Source organism: Lampetra fluviatilis, chromosome 15 (assembly GCF_964198595.1).
Source record: "Lampetra fluviatilis chromosome 15, kcLamFluv1.1, whole genome shotgun sequence".
In the NCBI taxonomy this organism is placed as follows: domain Eukaryota; kingdom Metazoa; phylum Chordata; class Hyperoartia; order Petromyzontiformes; family Petromyzontidae; genus Lampetra; species Lampetra fluviatilis.
In genome coordinates, this window is record NC_136289.1 from 10,685,461 (window position 1) to 10,692,195 (window position 6,735).

The 6,735-nt window shown below is 43.7% G+C and overlaps 1 pseudogene; it reads left to right on the top strand.

Annotated features, from left to right (window-relative positions):
• The first annotated feature begins 851 nt into the window (after positions 1-851).
• Positions 852-949, top strand: LOC144936328 (U6 spliceosomal RNA; annotated as a pseudogene).
• The last annotated feature ends 5,786 nt before the right edge of the window (positions 950-6,735 follow it).

Genomic DNA, 6,735 nt, shown 5'->3' on the forward strand with positions numbered 1-6,735 from the left:
CCAGTGCAACATGCAATGTACGACAATGCAGTTTATTTAGCCAAGGAAATTCTCATAGTCTCAACACGTTTTTTCAGCGTGGTACAGCTGACCCTGGAATTTTTGGTCATTACCATGCATAGATGTTCGGTTTCATGCGGGAGAAGTCGAATAAAACCCACGGCGTCTTCGGTAGGGGGGTAACACTCAAAAGGTCCGCACAGATTAATTCAAGAATCCGTCGCTGCATTCCCATCTCGTGGTCACCTCGCAGTCTCTTCGAAAGTTTCTAACCAGGGCTCAAACCCTGCTTAGCTTCGAAGGTGTGGACGAGGTGGGTCGCCATCAATGCCAACGTTGAAAAGGAACACAACTTGTGACTAACATTTAATCAGCCTACGGCTCATTTATAATCACCACATGAATAAAAAGCGACCAGCATGTGACTTAATTGACATCTAACGTGTAACGAAGTTGTGACCACACGTGACTAACTAATGACTGACATATGACCAACATGTGACAACTTCCGGAAATAGAGCTCGGCCCTTTTGACAGCCTCTCTCTCTGTCTCAGACTTCATGCACCACCTGCCCTTCTTGTTTGTGTGGCCCCTTTTCTTTGTTGTCCGTATTGCCCATAATATTTGGTAACCGAGCAGTATTCATATCTCAGAAAAGTCAAAACTGGTCGTTTAAAAAAAAAAAGTAAGATCCATGGAACAAACCCAAAGGCCTAGGGCGCAAAGCAGCCAAACACACATTTCAGGATTAGAGGAACTTTGGGAATGAGGTGATGGGAAGGAGAGCTCCACGGTCGAGCAGTGTGAGGAAATAAGGAAGAGGACCAATGTCGTGTCCCACTATACCAGTGTACTTGCTCCGGCAGTACATATACTAAAATTGGAACGATACAGAGAAGATTAGCATGGCCCCTGCGCAAGGATGACACTATACCAGTGATCTTCATTGCAAGGCCCGTGGGCAACTGGCGGCCCCCTGGTAGCCTTAAGTGCGGCCCCCGCAGAGGTCGCAAACGGGTTATGATTCCTTACCCGTACCCGGCCGCACCAGGGTCGCAAATGGGTACCCGTACCCGGCCGCGTACAGGTACCCGTTCCCTACCCGTACCCGTACCCTACCCGAAATGAGTGACAAACGGTTACTCACCAGTGACTCACGGCCTACCCGTACCCGTACCCGGCCACACCAGGGTAGCAAACGGGTACCCGTACCTGTACCCGGCTGGGTATGGGTGGCCGGGTATCGGGTAGGGTACGGGTATCGGGTACCCGGTTGCGACCTCTGGGCCCCCGACAATGCACAAATGTAGTGAAACCAGCTCTTGCAGGGCGGTGTGGCGGCCCTTACACTGGCGACGACTTGTCGGTGACAGTGGCTCCCCCCCCTTCTGAAAATTGGTGAAGAACACTGGGCTGTACGGTTGTCGAATGCTGTTTGCATAAGGGAACATAGGCAATCCTTGCTGTTGGTTGGCAGAGGTATCCAGGCATGCCGTTCATAAGAACAGTGACCATGATAGTAGTAATAAACACATTCCTGCGGAGGGAGCTGGTAGGAACGTTGGGTTGCTCGGTCACTGGCCAGGGTCAACGGCGGCGTGGTGTATTCCGCAAATATGCCCGGGCACAAGCCGGCGTGAGTAGGTTAAACGTTGAGTTTTATAAGGGCACCACGGAGTGACCAGCCCCTCCCCACCCCTCCCAGCCCCTCCCCACCCCTCCCACCCCCCACCCAGCCCCACCCTCCCTCCCCACCCAGCCCCTCCCCACACAGCCCCTCCCCACCCCACCCAGCCCCTCCCTCCACGACGGACGGACGGACACAATAATCCCCTGTGGGCTGGTGGAACCAGTGGGTTCCTACCAGTATAATGAGAAGGAGACTATTGAACTAATGGGTGACTGTAATTAATTATATTGTGAGTACATCTTGTTGTGTAAACTAAAGCGAGGGGGGGTGTGTTAATTTTTTTCGATGAAATACTTTTTTTTACTTTTGATTTGTTATACTAACATATTTGCTCAAGCAACAATAGGAGTAATTAAATAGATCATTCTGTGCATGTATATGTTTTATGTCAGATTACTATTTTATCAAGTCAACTCATGCACACACCTCAACAATGTAGTTATTCATCGATTAAAACTGATTTTTTCATGATCATTTTGCATGACTATCTCCAATTCATGCACGGATTATGCAAATGATTAATTTAGGCTTATTGATGGCAGGACGCAGCATAAATGAGATGGTCAGCAGGGCAGACAATACACATGAAAAGGTAACATTATTTTAACATGTATTTAACTGCTACCTCATAAATAAAAAGAAGTTCATATTTAGGTTATAAACTTGTATCACATGTTTTACTTTTTTAATGTAACATGTATTAAAAGTAAATAAATATAGTTATTTTTAAATTTATTTATTTAATCTTTATTTGAAACTTTCGTGACTGCAAGAATCCATACTTTTTATTTTATTTTTCTACCTACGTGACTTTACCGAAAGAACCAAAGAGTATGTATTTATTTACTCCATAATCTAGTGTTATTTTGTCTGAATGTGAATACTTGCTTTCCATTTGTGTGTTTTATTTTATTGTATAATACCTGTAGTCTATGTTTAATTTCTGCGTTGTTCATAGTTTGCACTTGGAGAGCTGTTTGTTGCAAGATGTATATCTTTTTTTACCCATATCTTCTTTAAAAATATATTTCTGATCTCAGCACACTTTTACCTGGTTTTAATTAAAGGCAATCTATCAAGCTAAGTTGTGCTCAGGTGATTTTTTTTGGAGAATCACACAATGCAGTCAGTCAATAAATGTGAATGTATGTAAATATGAAGATTTGTATCATAACTTGTTTATCTTTTGAAATATGGGTTTGTTGGTGGATTATTCCAAATACTCTCTTTGTTATTTTCACTGATGATTTGCGCTGTAGTCTGTGGGGCTCCCCTTCCAGCAAAAGCTGTGATGAATTCAGTCCAAAATATACAATGACTCAACAGTGCAACAGTTAAGCGCTTCAGTGGGTTTTAGGAGCACGAAAGATGCCTCCTGCGTAGCATTTGACCGCAGCAACTTTCAGAGAATATGTTTTAAGTGCCCCCTGTAAATTATCAGAGCAGTTAAATTGTCAGAGCACGCATTAGCGTAGAGATGTCTGAAACAAAACACCCTCTCTATCATCACATTTGCAATAACAAGAATCCAAGCAGGATGATTTGAAGGATTTTAGGCTATAACGCCTGCAGCATTGATTTGTTTAAAATAGGACTACAATTCTACTAAATTATACCTTTTTCGTACAGTATTGCACTAAATTGTCTCAATAACGAGCGCAACACGTTAAACGCGCGCTAGCTCGAGGTAAGGTTTTTCACATCGATTGCAGCTCCAAAATATCTCAAAGATGTGTGCTGTGAATTTTCTGAGAAATATTACACACAGCCCGTAAACAGAATGGCCACTATTAGAGGTCTGGACAACGGTTTATATACATTGGATCTGAAACGTTTTACAGGAGGCAGACGGCAAGGGTCCCAAACACATCGGCAAGGGTTTTCAGAAAGAACAAAGAGGCAGCAGAAAATTAATACATGTGCATTCCACAGCTCTCAAGTGATTTACGCGGCTCAAGAGTGAACTAAATGTGAGCGTGCGTTGGCGCCTGCCTTTTGCCGCCCAGCGATGACGACCGGCGACATCAAGGGCAGTCTGCGCCGCGTGCAGATGGAAGTCCGGCTGCTGTGCTACCCACACGAGGTGGACTACGAGGGGTGAGCACGGGCGAGAGTTTGGTTTTCTTTAGCGGTTGTTTTGAGCGGCGGAACGCAGGGCAGCTGCATCGCCCCCCCTCTGCCGTCCTTCCAAACCCGGGCCCTGCCAGAGCCTCCATGCTGCCTTATCTCCTCTGTTGGGCCCTCTGGCAGAGTGACGATAGATTCGATGTCAGGAATGAGAGCTAGGGATTGACTTTTTGAGTAAACACTGGCCCGTGGCATGCTGGACAGAAAGGCCATACATCCGAACCGTTAGATGAGACATCATATTGTTATTTGAGTTTGGTGTGTGTGTTATTAATGTCTGTGCTCTGAGTAATGGAGGGCTATTGCCCGTATTATTTTACTGCAGATATTTTATAAGTCAGTGTTAATATTGATGTCGGTATAATATTCCTGCCCTTTGCCCAAGTGTTTATGTAAATAATGTTTAAGAAAATTCAACTTTAAAAAAATGTAATTTAACAATTATCAATCGAAATTCAGCAAAAAATGTATGGAATTTAAAGGTAATGAATTGTAAATGTTTAAAGGCAGATACAACCCCCCCCCAAAAAAATGTCTTATCTGTAGATAAGTCTCTAATCTGTGCATTCCTGGTTGCCCTGACACAAGTATGAAGCTTTGTTCATGAGGTAAATTATGTAAAGTGCCGGTGATACACATTGTGTTTGTCAAAGTGGTATCACTCCTGCTTTTATTTATATAAAGTCACTATAGTTACATCACCAATGTGACATTGTGATTTCATATTCTTTGCTATCTAATTACCAGATTAACAATCTTCAAACAATCATGTTAGACAGCCTATGGCGCACATACTCTTAGGTTTTTTTGGTAAAGTCACGTAGGTAAAAATAAAAATAAATAATAAAAATACTAGAAATAGGAATAGAAATTAAATAATAAATCACGACGTTTCGAATGGATACACATCTGTGTCCAGATTGGGTACATATCTACAAGAGAAAAAAAATCCTTGAGTTTTTATTTCGGTTGTTTTTTACACAAATTACAAAAACACAACAGAACACAGTATCACACTCCTGATTTGTGTTGTGACTCACTGCATGAAGTTTGCATGTATTATAAATCGGACTTATTATTGTTAATGTTGCAGAGCAGGGCAGTTTATTGTGTTCCGTCCCTCATGGTGTGTACGCAATAGGTTACGATTTCTCACCGATTATTTTCTTGGTCGCTGGTAGATTGGAGTAGGCGGCATGTCAATAGCTGCCCACACCCAAAGTGAGAGGTGTACTGGATGTGGTGTGCCGAGCCCAGGAGCCTTTTCTGTCGGTCGCCGACTCGGCGACCGACCGGTGTGTTTGTGGTATATTTTTTTCACGCTGCGTTTGCCGGTGCGTGCAGGCTCCTCACGGGTGACGCCAAGGCGCTGCTGCCGCTGCTGCACCACACCTTCACGGAATACTCTCTCCCCGTCGCCGAGTGTCTAGCTGAGTGGGGCGTGGAACTCGCAGCCAAGAGTGACCTGCGCTTCGTGGAAGCCGTCTACAGGGTGGGTAGGTCCCGGGGCCGAGAGCCAAGGTCCACCTGAGATCGTGCACCCTGCACTGCGTCCACCTACGCGATTGCAGCGTGCGAACATACACAAGGCGTTGTTCGCTTCTTTCTCTGCGTGTCCTCCAAGCAGAACGCCGGGCGGATAAAAACGCAGAAATTGGCGCAGTAGGGGAGCACGGTTGGTGCATCTGCCAGTCATCTCAGTCAGTCGATTCATGGCACCTGGGTCTGTTTCGTAACCTCCTGCCAGCGGGCCTTCGACACTTCACGTGGCCTCAAAGTGCACCGAGCATGGCACAAGCACCATGGCGGTTTTTTTTTCTATACGTCACCACCACTTAGTGGTGAACGGCGGTTGTTGTTGTGTCTGTCTGTGTGTCTCTTGCCGTGTCTGTCGGTGTCTGTCTCACCTGATGTCTTTTTCTGTTTCTCTTTGTTTATTTTCATATGTCTTTCCCTGTAATCTCTCTCTCTGTGTCTGTCTCCTTCTCGTTTTGTTTGCCTCTATGTTTGTATGTCTTTTTGATTCTCCCCTTCTCGCTATTAGACGTAAATCATATGCCTGAGAATTAACATAGAACAAATAATAAACGATACAAATGAGCTTTAAAAACATGAGACAAAAATAATTGATTGTTGAATCAAATCATGACCTTGAATTATGAAAATTAATCATATCTCTAGGGAGGTGAATCATTGCATGCCTTCTCTCATCTCTGTGTCTGTTGAATTTTCTCTCTCCGTAGTTGCCTTGCTCTTTGTCTCTGTCCATGCTTGTCAGTCCCTGTGTCCATCTCCGTGTTTGTCTTTCTGTCGGTGTCTGTGTGTTTCTGTGCTTGGGTCTCATTGTGGTTTTCTGTCTGCATGCGGAGCATATCATCCTTCCATCTGCACTGGGCTCTGGCTGGGTCTTGAGATGGCTGTCTGCATGTCGCCTGTTCTGCGTCGGTGACGTCCTTCTCGTACCGACTCGCGTTGCTTTTGATTTTCCTTAGGTCTTTTTCTGGACGTGGATTGTGTGACTCAGCGCCTGAAGATTCTAGTCATGACAATATACCAAAATAATTTTTTTTGCAGATGGCTAATCACAGCGCTATTATTTTAGAAATTAGTTGACAACATTTTATAATCATGTTCAATGCAATTAAAGTTACTGGCACAGTATTAAGTTGTAGTGTTTGTATTTATAGTAACATTTATTATGAAATTTATATTGCTGCCGTTACGGTAAATGTTGGGAAGAGACCACTGTTACCATGCCATATTTTGGGATGGTGCTATTGGTCCAGTACTTAAATAAATGTAACATTTTTAAAGCATTATAAAATAAGAGTTGTATACATTCAAAATGTATTTTAAAAAATCTGTAATATAAGCAATACAAATTTTATTTAAAAATGACTGTTGTACAACTAATAAG